The sequence below is a fragment of the Mesoplodon bidens genome (assembly GCF_964165515.1).
Source record: "Mesoplodon bidens genome assembly, chromosome: 11".
NCBI classification, from domain to species: Eukaryota; Metazoa; Chordata; class Mammalia; order Artiodactyla; family Ziphiidae; genus Mesoplodon; species Mesoplodon bidens.
The window spans coordinates 18,164,365-18,179,093 of NC_138167.1; positions in this window are offsets into that span (position 1 = coordinate 18,164,365).

Sequence of the window (14,729 nt, forward strand, 5' to 3'; positions counted from 1 at the left end):
GAGCCTGAGCATCTGGAGCCTGTGCTCTGCAATGGGAGAGGCCACAACAGTGAGAGGCCTGCGTACTGAAAAAAAAAAAAAAAAAGAACATACACACTCACAAAAAGAGAAAATGGGAAAAAATATATATTTATAAAATTTAAAAAGGAAGAGAGCAATGAAATCAATAAACAAATCTACCATTGATAATAAGCTCTAAATACTAAACTAATATAAATATAAAACCAGAAACAAATTAGATGCAGAAAGCAAGTCCCAAGTCTACAGTTGCTCCACTGCCTCTATTTTGGGATGAGTCATTGTCTATCCAGGTATTCCACAGATGCAGGGTACATCAAGTTGATTGTGGAAATTTAATCTGCTGGTCCTGAAGCTGCTGGGAGAAATTTCCCTTTCTCTTCTTTGTTCGCACAGCTCCTGGGGCTTAGCTTTGGATTTGGCCCCGCCTCTGCATCTAGGTTGCCTGAGGACATCTTTTGGGAAGTCTGAGGTCTTCTGCCAGCATTCAGTGGGTGTTCTGTAGGAGTTGTTCCACATGTAGATGTAGTGTTGTTGTATTTGTGGGGAGGAAGGTGATCTCCACGTCTTACTCCTCTGCCATCTTGAAGGCACTCCCTAGAATGAATATTATTTTAAAAAGTGTTTCCTATTTCCTGTGACGTTTGTGTACTATTTCTCCTAAGACTATTTTGAATAAGAAATCATATATCTCTCATAAATCCTGAAAGATTAACTTAGGGAGGAAATGAGCAAAACATCAGGTAAAGAAAGAAAGTAATTGACATTGCTTAAAGTTTAAAGGAAATGGGACACAGGTTGCCAAAAATACAAAAAATAAATGACATAAAAAGTAGTTAAACAGGGATATTAAAATATCACCAGTAAGAGCGAACACACAGTGAAAACTGAGTGTGAAATTTGTTTGACTTTGAAGTGGCCAAGATAGTCAATTCATTATTCAAAAATCTCTTTAGTATAAAAGAAGAAATTGTGCTGCCAAGTCATGAAACCTTGCAAAAATATATTTCAACCAAAAGCCTGTTTGCAAAGTGCATTTTCACTTGAATCAGCATGTTCACATGACAGGGATCCATGAGTATTAATGTAAATGGCAAGTGAATTGTCTAAGCTTCTTGCAATTATGTTAGAAGTCTCATCTAGTCAGAGTATTCTAGGAACTGTCTTCTTGCTTTCCCCCTCTCAATCTCTTATAATAAGTAGGTTGAAGTAGCTATTTGGGAGTCACCTATTGATTGCCTGAATAAAAAAGCTTAAAGGTTTAAGTAGCTCAGAGACTTTCATTTTCTAGATATTTTAAAAACCACACTACAGAAATTTTGTTTATCCATAAAATGCCTTGTTAGCAGATTTAATCTTTGTTCACTTAAACCTCCAATACCACTATTCCTTTAACTAATTTTCTAATTCAATCAAAAGAACCAGTTATTTGTATGTCACATCTAATACATGTGTGTTAAATCAGGTGCTGCTTAATTTTGAGGTTCTTGGAGAACATATCATTTGAGCCTGGATTGAAGTTGCAAGTCTCAAAGAGAAGAACCATAAAAGCTGGTTTGTAACTTTGTTATGCCAATTTGAGCAAGTCACTTCATTTCTCCTAGTCTTTGTTTCCTCATCTGTCAAATGCTCTATCAGTCAGGCTAGGCTAGGCTATGCTACAGTAACAAATAATCACCAAAATGTAGTGATTCTTTATGGTAGTCACTCAAAGACTCAGGCTTATGGAGGCCATATTTCTGTACTCTCATGATTGCTACAGGAGAAGAAAAATTACTTCATCAATTGTTTCTTCATGGAAATGATATATGTTACTTCTGATTGGATTTCTTTAGTTAAAGTGAGTCACGTGGCTATATCTAGCTTCAAAGAAGTGGGGACATGCAATCCTACCATATGCTTGAAAGGAGAAAAACTACATTACTTATAAATAAAAACTACATTACTTATAAACTACATTACTTATAAATATAAATTTTATTTGTTCTCTAAAACAAATAAAATTAATTATTTGAAAATGCTTGGAATACAATATGCTTAGTCAATGACTATATTTTTTCTCTCTCTTTCTTTTTAATTGAAGTAGAGTTGATTTACAATGTTGTGGCAATCTCTGCTGTACAGCAAAGTGACTCAGTTTTACACATATTTACATTCTTTTTAAAATATTCTTTTCCATTATGGTTTATCCCAGGAGATTGGATATAGTTCCCTGTGCTAGGGACCTTTTTGTTTATCCATTCTAAATATAATAGTTTGCATCTACCAACCCAAAATTCCCAGTCCATCCCTCTCCTGCCCACCCTTCCCCCACAAGTCTGATCTCTAGGTCTGTGAGTCTGTTTCTGTTCTGTGCCGTATTTTAGATTCCACATATAAGTGATATCATATGGTATTTGTCTTTCTCTTTCTGATTTACTTCACTTAGTATGATAACCTCTAGTTGCATCCATGTTGCTGCAAATGGCATTATTTTGTTCCTTTTTATGGCTGAGTAGTATTCCATTGTGTATATGTACCACATTTTCTTTATTCATTCATCTGTCAATGGACATTTAGGTTGTTGCCATGTTTTGGCTATTGTGAATAGTGTGGCTATGAACATAGGGGTGCATGTATCTTTTTGGATTATAGTTGTGTCCAGGTATATGCCCAGGAGTGGGATTGCTGGATCCTATGGTAATTCCATTTTTAATTTTCTGAGGAACCTCCATACTGGTTTCCATAGTGGCTGCACCAATTTACATTCCCACCAAAAACTAGATTACTTATAAATAATACTATTGCTCTCTAGAATAAATAAAATTATTTATTTGAAAATGCTTGGAATACAGTATGCTTAATCAATGACTATATTTTGTTTGTATTTATTTTTATAGTAAAAGAAAAAGAAACTGAATATTATAAGAATGGTACCATATGACATAGAATACCTTAATAGGCTTAATCACATGGTAACTTCAGATTTTATTATAATTTTACAAGATTCTTATGCACAAAGACTATGAGAATGCTTGAGGCTATCCAAAAGCACAAAACAGCTTCAGTTTTTAAAATTAAGGTACATTTTTAAATTTACAAAGTATAAAATTTTATTTAAAAATTAAGAAAGTTAACATTAAATAAATAACTGAAAAACTTTTTTCTCAAATTTACCTGTATATATGGACCTATTTCCTTATGAGCTGTGTTTGTATCTATGAAAAATATTAGAGAATGGAGATCATTCAAGCAAATATTACTTTTCCTTCACTTTCCTGCAGACAGAATTACCTGGATAAATTACAGCAAAAATAATCAGAGGTGCAGTGTATAAAAATAAAATGAGTTGCTTTCCTTAGTTTGGATGACATCAGAGTCCTCCTATTTCTGTGCCTCCAATTTCCAGTGCAAAGAAAGTTCCAAGCATGTAGAGAGCAAAACAACAGGGCATCTCACCCAAAGAGAGCGACCCTTGCAGCAGGTGAAGGAAGACAGAGGAGCCATGGAGAAGTTCATCTCCACCCACTCATTCCTCTCCTGTCTCCATTCGGGGTTGAGAACTTGTTAATGAAGAAGTGTTCTCAGCTTAGGGTGAAGAAAGCACGCCGATGCAAATTCTGTCCTTAGTAAGTCTTGTATACATTGTTAGCAAGGTGATTCTATTTCGTGAGAAGCACACCTCTGTCGCCTACATAATGTGCAGCCTGAGCAAATCCCTAAAGCTGTCCACATCTCCATTTCCTCACCTGTGAAATGGTTAAATATCACTTGCCTGTGTACCTTGCAGGGTTGAAGGGAGAATCAAAAGATATGGTGTTTAGGGCTTCCCTGGTGGTGCAGTGGTTGAGAGTCCACCTGCCGATGCAGGGGACACGGGTTCATGCCCCAGTCCGGGAAGATCCCACATGCCACGGAGCGGCTAGGCCCGTGAGCCATAGCTGCTGAGCCTGCCCGTCCAGAGCCTGTGCTCCGCAACGGGAGAGGCCACAACAGTGAGAGGCTCGCGTACCACAAAAAAAAAAAAAAAAAAAAAAGATATGGTGTTTGTAAAAGTGATCTGCAGAGGGAAAAATCAAATAAATGTCTGATTATCTCTTCTCCACCAATCTGCCCTCAACCGTTGTTGATTTTTCTTTCTATACAAAAGGGATGATGTTGCTTTGTGTGGCACAATCTAAGTACGAGGCCCAGTGCTCAGGGTCATAGATAGCTGCATTCCATTACATTCCATTGTCAAGGAAGCACAACATAAGTCAAGTGAAAAGGAGTGATATTATTACAGAACAAACTGAATTCCTGTAAATTCATACTAAAAACTAAGTACTTTTCAAATATATGGACTTGTAAAGCATTAGTGGCATAACTCACAATAGATTACAACCCATCAAGAGATTTAGACTCTGGTAGAAATCTACATTTGCATTAATTTAAGAGAAAGATGGCATGCTTACAGATCAGAGGGCCATCCCCCCTCTCTGTTGTGGCCCAAGGAGGTGGTATTTGGAACATCGATCATTGACTCAAGGGGTGAACAGCAGCAGAGGCCACAGTTACAACAGTGAAGGCAGCATCCCCACACACAGCTAACAGTCACTCCTAAGGTAGGCAGTGTTTACCCAAGCGTAAGAATCTGGCAGGTCTCATTACTGGTTGAATAAATGATAGTGTGTTAGAGAAGGCAAGGATGGATAACAGGCTTGTGTGTGTCCAACTGTAGGTACCATTGGAGCTCTCACAAAGGGCAGCAGTCATAAGAAGAGGACAAATGACAGAGACATTCACCCATGACTTTCCACATCATTTCCCCAACCCTTTTTCACCTCCCATCGATTCCAAAGAAAACGACTATTTTAAATCCTAACCTGAATGGAGTGTTTCCCCCTCACATCTTGTTGTTGTACTTTTTTCCTGTCTAGCCATAATATGCACCAAAGACAACATGGGAGGACAGCTTTACTTAGGATATACGCTGCGGCTTGAGCACACGGTTCATTATAGAGCTGCTAGCAGTCAGAGGTTGGCAGTCTTACTTAATGGAATAACAGATAGAGAGCAAGAATAATGGCTCCCTTGTCTCTCAGTCTATTAATAGTGGAACCATTAATATTGCAAAATGACTGGTAATAAGAATATTTTAAGGGGGGAAAGCCTTGGCTATAAATGAACTTTTATAGCTAAAATGGTTGTGAGAACGTAACTCTAATTCTTAAGAAAATAGAGCCCCAGTTTACTGGATACACATATTTATTACTTGCTGTTATTGTTTGTTTACTATGTTATTCTTCCTTTCTAAAAAAGATGTTCAGTCATTTCCCTCTTAGCATCAGTGTCCAAAAAATACATGGCAACTCATGACCTAGGAATATATTTATATAACATCACAAACGTTTTCCATGGCAACAAGCCTTGTCAAGCTGTCAGATGCTGTGAGACAGACTTCTGAGCAGTTCCCAAACAAATATAATTCTAATATAGAAATGAATAGGATTCCTGCTGTTCTACCGTGTTATCTAATATTGAACCCACAAACTACAGGACTGCATGCTAAAAAAAATAAAAGTAAAAAGAGAAAGTGATTTCCTTTCCTTTAAAGATGCATGCCAGATTATGTTGCCTCCTTGAGAGATGACATTATCATCTTCTAAACATCACTTACTTGGAGAGCAGTTTATTTTCAGAAGATTGTGACTATTGTCTTGAAGTTCTGATGATTTTTCTTAATCAACCATATTTTATGAAGAGTTAAAATTCAATAAAAGTTTTAGACATTCAACAGTCAAAGTCAAAACTGCTGCCATTGATATCCTCCTAATGAGAATTATAAAGACTTAAAATTGAGGTGACCAGAAAGACCAAACTTTTCCATTTTCATTCCACCTCTCCTCCACCAGAAAGCCACAGAGTAAAATAAACATTTGATATAGTTCTAGTTCTCTGATACAGATTAATCAATAATAAATTGATGAATGGGTGGATGGACAGATGGACAAAAAGACTGATGACAAGATAGATAGATCCATCTCATGGTTAAATAACAGGTAACTTTCATTAATCTCAGGATATATAGTATGTTTTAGTCAAGAAGTTCATTATTATACACATTTTGCGCTTGAGCAAACTGGGCACAAAGAAGTAGAGTTATTCACCCTGCATTCTTTATTAAGCTTTTGGGAAAGTTAAGAGGAAAATCTAATAGCATGAATTTCTTGCCCTAGATGACCTTAGTTCTAGAACTCTGAAGACCTAGATTCTTGTCCTCGTTCTGTAGTTGTTTTGATTAGCTATTGATATGTAATATATCACCCTAAAACTTAGTGACTTAAAAAATTATCTCTCTTATGATTCTATGGGTTTTCTGGACTCAGCCAAACCCAGTCTTGAGTCTTCAGGGTGATCACCCACTGCTGCATTCAGCTGGGGTTAGGGGAGAGGGGGAGGTCACCCGGGATTGGGACACTGGGTCAGCTGGACTTTCTCTCTCCCCAATGTCTTAGGTCATCTCACTTTCCATGTCACTGCTCCTACAGAATAGCCAGACTTCTCAGTGGAACTTAGGGATTCCAAGAGCATGGAAGCAGAAGTGCCCAAGTCATCTTAAGCCTTAGACTTGAAAGTAGCACAGTGTCACTTTTGTTGAATTCTATTCATTATAGGGAATCATAGCTTCAAGAGGAGGAAACTGCACAAGTGTGTGACTATCAAGAGGTGTGGTTCATGAGGGACCACCAAAATAACAAGCTACTTTATCACAAGTAGTGTGACCTAAAGAATTGTTTCCTCAACTGTCAGATGAAGAGGTTGCACTAGATTCAAGTGTACCTTTAATAGTCCAAAGTTCCCTGAGCCATTCAATACAGTATACTATTTCAGAGAAATGGACTCCAAAACCCATACAATCTTAGGCTTATTTTCAAAGCCACACTGACCCTTTTTCATGTCTAACAGATTTGGCAGGCAGCTCAAACTGAGTACGTCATAATCATGACTTTCCTTTTATATGTTCCCCTATCCCTAGAGTCCATATTGCAAATGATGGCACTCTATACACCCAGTTATCCTTGTCAGAAATCTGGAAATCATTCTTGAAACTTCTTGTCAATAATGTCTACCAATCAGTGAGTCATAACAATGCTGTTGTAAATATACTATGAGTATCCCCATTTTTCAGAGGAGAAAAATAAGACACAACGAGGTTATAACCTGCTAGGACATGCAGAACTAGTAAGTGGAGGAGTCTCAACTGTGACAGTATACTAGGAATAAAGACCCCTGGCTCCCACAATATGTAAAGATCTGAAGTTAGACAATGATTACAAAGACTTGGAGGTTTTTTGAAAATACAATATACACCCTTGAACTGTTTGAGTGATTGATAGATAATTTGTAAATTAGCAAATTTTTCGGTAGTAGTGTACCTCTGGAAGGATGGCTTAGGGAAAAGGTAAGTTGGCCATCTTAAAAATAATTTACAGCACTGTTATCTCACACACACACACACACACATTGGAAAACAAAATTTTTATTTTTAGTTAACTCCTACAAAACAAATTATATGGATGCTGTAACAAAGTCTGTTTTATGGGTGAGGAAGACTAAGATCTTCATATAAAATGACTCAACCCAGGGGAGTTGGCACTTGAATCAAGTGTAGAAACTGCTAGCAATAAGTAACTAATAATTAATTAGCTGAAGGAACTGGACATATGGCACAGGTTAAAATTATTCAGAAGGCCATCATTCTGAGGTCAGACTCTCAGTAACAGAATTAATCTGTTACTTTGTAACTATTTTAGTTAAAACCTCTGCAAAGAAATGAGAAATGTTAGGGAAGGATCATGTGCTACAAACTTGAAGTAACTAAATAGTTTTGAAACTATTTTTAATGCAATGTTTGTGTTGGGGGTACAAGATAAGATCCTTGAGACACTTGAAGTATATATAAAGTCTTTTCTGGAAATAAAGACAACTATCCATGGAACTCTTTCTTCTCCTGAGAGTGAAATAAATCAACAAATTGCTATTTAAAGCATGTGAATAATTCCCTTCCCTCAGGCTTTTCAAATGACTTGCTATGGCTTTGGATATTTTTTTCCACTAATTTTCATTGCAGAAAGAAAAATACCACATTGGCAAGGATAAGGAAATTTTCTTTGAAGCCACTGAATAGTTACAGTTTGGCTGGTCACACTCTCTCCCTTCTTGTCTTCTGGCTGCTGTTTGACAGTAACACGGAGGAATCATCCCTTGGGACTGGCAAGGAATTTCTTCCATCTTCGGTGTTTCCTGATGGCATACATTAAAGACAATTAAGAAAGGAATTTACACAGACCTCATATACACTGATCTGAACAGTTTCCTCAAATTCACGTGTGCTCATTTCACTCAAGGATGGGTTAATTTGATTACTAATCCTCAGATCTGCCCTCTTTCTGTGGTTCTCAATTTCATCCGGGCTTAATATCAACTACCATTTGGTTTATATTACCCCCTACTCCATCCTAGCCTTCTGGCATTTCATAGGTCTACTACATCAAAATTCATCTATTGATTGCTATTAAACTCCTAAAAATTGATATGTCAAAAATACACATTAGTAACCATGAAAAAGGAGGGATATGGAAACCTCAGTTCCTCCCACTGCCCCAAATTCAGTGTGGACCGTTTTTTAAACTTGCAGTGTAGTCATCTAAGGCCATGCCATGAGGAGAGAGCAGCTAAGGTTTATTAGGATGCTTTGGCCTCAGGTCTACACAACTTGTCCACTTTGCTACCCTATGCAAGGTGACCCAGTCAGAGCACTTTTCTCATGACATCTCTGACTCCATCCCAGGAAACCATACTTTTGTATAATGCCTAGTTCAGTTGTGTTTTCATCTACGAGATGTAAGTTCCTTGGGTTTATTTTTGGGAAAGCAGAAACATTTTAAGAATATATTTCACCCACATTCTGAGACCCAAATAAGAGTTAATATAGTGGTCATAGAATTTCAAGGCTGAAAATCCTTCAGAGAGTATACAGTCCAAGTTCTAATGATTCTTCCTCCTCCAGATATCTCAAAATCCATCCTCCGCTGTCTTTCTTCACAGCCACTGCCTCCGTGTCTGTGGTTTTATCTTCCATGTGGGCTACCAATTCCTAGCCCACTTCCAAGCATCACACAAACACACACACACACGCACACACACACACACACATCAGCTGTCAAAGTAATCTTATGGAGACATAAGCCTGACCCACTTATTCCCTGGCTTAGAAATCTCCAAAGATTTGTCATTCCCTGTTAGATGAAGTCTATAAACAAAACAACATGGGCTTTCCCGTCTGTTCCAGCACCCCTCACCAGTCTTATGTCTATCCCTTCCTTTCTGTCTCCTTCTCACAGGCCAGACATTTCACTGTTTCCCCCAAAGCATCACACTCTTTCACACCTCAACCTCTACACAAACTCTACTCTCTGTCTATATGATCTTCCTCCCCTTCTCCTCCCAGTGACCTCCTGCTTGTCTTTAAAGACCCAAATTAAATGCTACCTTCCTGGGAGCCTTTCCCAGTGCTCACAGAGAGAGTTGGTATATAGCTGCTCCAGGCTTCAGTACCACCCTGTCCAGATATCTACTAGAGCAAACACCACACTGCTGTTCTCTCTCACCACTAGGCACCGAGCATGGAAGGCATAACTCATACATCTTTCTGTCTATTGTGCCTAGCATGGAGAAAGCACTTCAGTCATTATTCATTCATTTGTTGAATAAACATGGTGTTATTGATGGTTTAATATTGAAAAACATATTAAACATCGTCCCTGCTATTGTAGATTATAGTTTAGTCAGGGAGAGAGACACTAGATAAACACACAAATGAATATACAAGTCTTATCTGTGGTATGTGCTTTGATAGAGAAGAACAAAGGACAAGAAAGAGAATAAGGAAAGGATGGAAGAGCTAATTTAGATGCGGGGAGGGATGGGGAAGAAATTTCTGAGCATGGGACATTTAAGTAGGGATCTGAAGGATGGGTACGAAGTATCCAGGAAAAGAGTGAGAAAAAGAATGAGTGAAGGTCTTAAAGTGGCAATGAGCTTGTGAAAGGACTTTCAAATAGGGCAGTACTGCTAAAACAGAGCAAGGGGACTAGAATGTAGAGAGGGACTGAGGACAAACAATGAGTTTGGGTTTTATTGGAAGTGCATCGGGAAGCTATTGAAGAGTTAATAATGTTGAAAGTAAGTTTCAGGAACAGAAGGCACATTACCTTTGGAGTAACAAGAGGCTTTCTTCCTCGGGGATCCAGGATGAGAGATGAATTGAGCTAACATGGGGATGGAGAGCCCAGAGGAGGGAAGAGTGTGTCACTCATCCTTTTAGAGTAGTATTGTTGACAGTTCCCTTCGGGGCAAGCTGACTCTATTTGTCGCCAAGAACTACAGTTTAAACTATTTGAAAAGTTATGAGATCACTCCCTCATGACTGAGAAAATCATGGAATATGTCCTCAAAGGAGTAATGCTCTGATGAAGGACCAGGCTACAATTGCTGTATAAAAAGTACATAACTGTCAGCAAACTATACACCTTCCCTTGGATTCTAAAACTCAACTCAAACTCAACCTGCCTAAAATTGAACCTACCCATCCCAGTTTCCCATCCTCCCATCACCACCTATGTCCAGCTGGCCCGTACCCATGGTCCTTATCTCAATAAGGTTCTTATCTCAATGCCTGGCCCCCCCATCAATCCCAGATATCAGCACTGACACCTTCCTCTCCCTCACCACCCAGAACCAGTCCATCTCCAAGCCCTGCTTATTTTGCTTCCTAAACATCTCTCAAATCTGTTAAAATTCCTCCATCTCCACTGCCTCACACAGCTCAAGCTATTATCATCTTTTGCCTGGACCTCCATAATAACCTACTAATGGATATTCCCTGTCAGTTCTTCAGCCCTCAAGCTTATTCTTTAGCCAACACTCAGAGAGAGCTTTAAAAATACAAACTGGCATACCTCCACCACTGTCAGTGTTTAAGGAAAATTTGGGAGAACAAAACTCCTTACTGTGACTTTGGATGCCTCATTTAACTGGTCTGGATTCTTTCTGTGCTTGCTTCTGTATACTTCTCTAGCTGAATCCTGTGTCATGTTTCCCCTAGCCTCTGTAAGCCTGCCACCCTGGCTGCCTTTCAGTTTCATGAGGACATCATGGTCTACATGTAAGGCTCCACTGGTTTGAAAAGACTTGTCCACTCTCTGCCCTGCTAATACATATGTGTTCTTCATAGGTCAGCTCGACCATCACTTTACTAAAGGAATCTACCCTCACCTCCTTAACTATTGCAAATCCCCTGTAATACATTGCCATGGAGCTACATACTCATCTTGTTCAGCTTTTACAACAGAGGATGTTTTACGTTTGATTAAGGCTTCTCTCTCCTGCTCTACTGTAAGCTCCAAAGAGCAAGGAATCTTATCTGCCTTAACTCTTTATTACATCCTGGATGCCAGAGGTAGGTACTCAAAAATACCTATTGAATGAGGGAGTTCATGCCCCCAGGATATGAAATCTGTTGTCTGGATGAACTGAAGTGATCCTCCTTCCCCTTTTGCTCTACCAACTTCCTTTTAATCCATTAACAATTTCTACTGATTTCCTCTACCAAATATAAGGTAATTCTTCTGCCACTACTGAGCTCAGATAACCAACTTACCTTTAATTGCAGCAACCTGCAATCAGCTCTCCCCATCCCCACTCTTATCTTCATTCTTATTGGTTCTCTAGTTCCCTATAATGTAGTTGGAGTTATCTTCCTAAATTGCAAAACTAACTGGTTCCTCAATTTGCACTCAGGTTAAAGTCCAAAGTAGTTCTGAGGCCTTTAATGAGTTGACCATATCCATTCAACCCCACTCTCTCCTACTGCCCTGCTCTCACTCATGGTGGGGATTTTAAAACACCCTTCCCTCCACCTGGGCTCTCTTCCCTGACCCGTCACCCGTATCACAGGTCTTAACTTAGAAGCCACCTACCTCTGCCAGCCCTTCCCCATCCCCCAGACTTTGGGTTAGGTGATGTCAAAACTCCTATCAACTTTTTCAACAATACAGCTCCTTTCACACTTTCAACAATACAGCTTCTTTCACACTATACCTTTACCACGTAGCAACTGCTACGTGGTAAAGGTAGTCTTGACTTGATTTAATTGGGTAAATCAGATGAAGTAATATCATTGGTAGCCCTGTAAGACATATTTATGCATGAGTTGAGCACGAGTGATTTTCTGCTGAAGAATGAGAAAAGAAGGATGCGTGAATGCTTGAATAAAAGAGGGATATTAAAAGGAAGGGGTATTATAGCATCTAGTTCCCTATGGGATTCATGCATAAGTTCTGAGGCAGGGTTGCATTATGACTTTTGTGGGCTCTAGGCACTTTTGTCTCCATGGGCCCCTTCACACACACACACACACACACACATGCACAGAAATACATTTGAATAAGTTGGCATAAAGATGAATATATTAATATTACATAATAAAGCATTTCCTCAACCTGATAATTCTTTTTTTCTGATTTTAAAAGAAATTAAAGAATTTTCATGGACCTTAAAAATGTTGTAGGCCTTATGTGCTGTACCTTCTTGATGAGTCAGCCCTGACTGAAGGTCATGCAATGCTGGTTTGGCATCTAGAGTGTTCTGCAGCTCTCAAATGCCTCAGATGAAGGGGTGGTTACAGAAATGGTGGGACATCTATGGGAGAAAGCAGATGCTCTAAATACAGTGGACACTAGTGATTGGAAAGGGAGCCTGTTAGGACAACAGTAACCCAAAGGGCATGAATATGTTCTTGAAGACTTGTGACATTGTCTTTTATGAGCCCCAGAAATAGAAAAGTGTTACTTTGTGTGATCTTCAAGGTCCCAACAGGAAACAGATGGCACACTCAATAGGAGAGGGCATGGAGTGTTTATTCACAGAGGTAGTATTTACAAAGATGTGGGTGTAGGAGAAGCAGAAGGTAGAGGGCATGGAAACTGTGGATTTATTCCACCCAGGTCAACCTCAAGGGCAGAGAGCAGGGTGGATGAGGAAGGAGAGTGGGTCTGCAGGGACAATGGGAAATCTGATTTCTTAATGCTAATACAATCATACTTGTGCTCACAGGCTTAAGCCTATTTATTGTTTATATCCTTCACTAGATGGAAAGCTCAATGACCAAGGAGATGATGTAGACCATCCATGATTGTATCTTTAGCACCTTGCACATCACCAGGCACAGAGTAGATGCTTAATGAGTGTTTGTTAAATAGATGGAGGAATAAATGAGTGAGTGAATAAAAACAAATTTCTCAGATTTTTCTCTTCGAAAGTCAGGGATGCCAAAGGATGACTAGAAAAAAAGGATATATCTTCCAGAAGAAGATATGGACCCAGCTGGTCAGTGGAGATCACAGAGATTGTCTGAGGGAGTAAAAGGTCTCCAAGACAAAGTTGCCTTTGCAGAGACAACCTGGGGGGTGGGGGTGGCCTGAGCATGGTGCCTTAAACTCTAAGGATCATAAAATGAAGGTGATTAATTAATATTCCTACTTGTATATTAAGAAACTATAGTACTTGTAGTTAACGTGATAGCTGTTAATTAATTTCACTCTTGCCCACCCATTCTAGCAAACAAGTCTGTGCTAGGGGCCCTGGATTGTCCAATAGGTTACACTTTAGAGGTTGCGTGGTTGGGGTGAAGGAGCGTGTGACAGCATCTTACCCACCCATACCCCACACTAAGCCAAGTTCTCTACATTATCTCTGTTAACCAACCTGGTTTGCCTAACATATCAACACATCCTAGTTTTACCACCGAAAGTCCCACATCCTGGAAAATTCCTCCATAGGAGGCAGACTGGGAAAGTAAGCCCTATTACCTCAGCATAGGAGTTCCTGATTATTTCTCAAAATGTGTTTGATGAATGCAATTACTGCTGCACACTTCTTTATTTTGTTCAGTAGAGTTTCCATTTTTCTTTCTTGTTTCTGTTATTGTCTTAGAGATTATATTTGATTTTTAATCATTAAAAAGTTTCTAAATAATAATACTGGTATTAATCGTATTTATTTCAATTCTCCAGTATATTATCCTTGTCAGCCAAGGTCAAGAACTTGAGAAGAGAGTGGGCATCATGTGAATTGCAATCTATTTTCTTTCCGCAATTTTGTTCTTGGAGTTGAAACAGTGTCCAGGATCTCTGAAAGCCAAAGACAATCCCTCTTCTTCTCAAGGGGCATGCTATACTTTCATTGGAATTGCTCACAATCAGATTTGCTTACAGACTGCAAGGTGGGCAAAATGACTATCTAAATTTACCCTGTAACTTTCACATGTCTCAGAGAAAGTAAGTAACAAATGACATATATGCTTTCTTTCTTCCAAAGACTACTGGTGGGTGGAATCCTCAAACTCAAAGAAAAGGAAAACCATATGGGCATAAGATGGACTTTGTGTTAAAAGTGGATTTCTTTTCCTGTAATGAATTGTTCCATACTTTTATGTAAATAAAATTTTTTAAAGTTTCTCTAGAATACAACTATTACAGCTTGCCCACTGAGTGGGTATGCTGTAAAAGAAAGTAGTGAGAACATGAGCAATTTTTAAGTTGCTTTTAGCCTATGTGAAATTAAAGATGCCACAACTGATGTGTCCACGTGTGAATTAAATTCCTAGAGTCACTTACTTTACCTAAGGG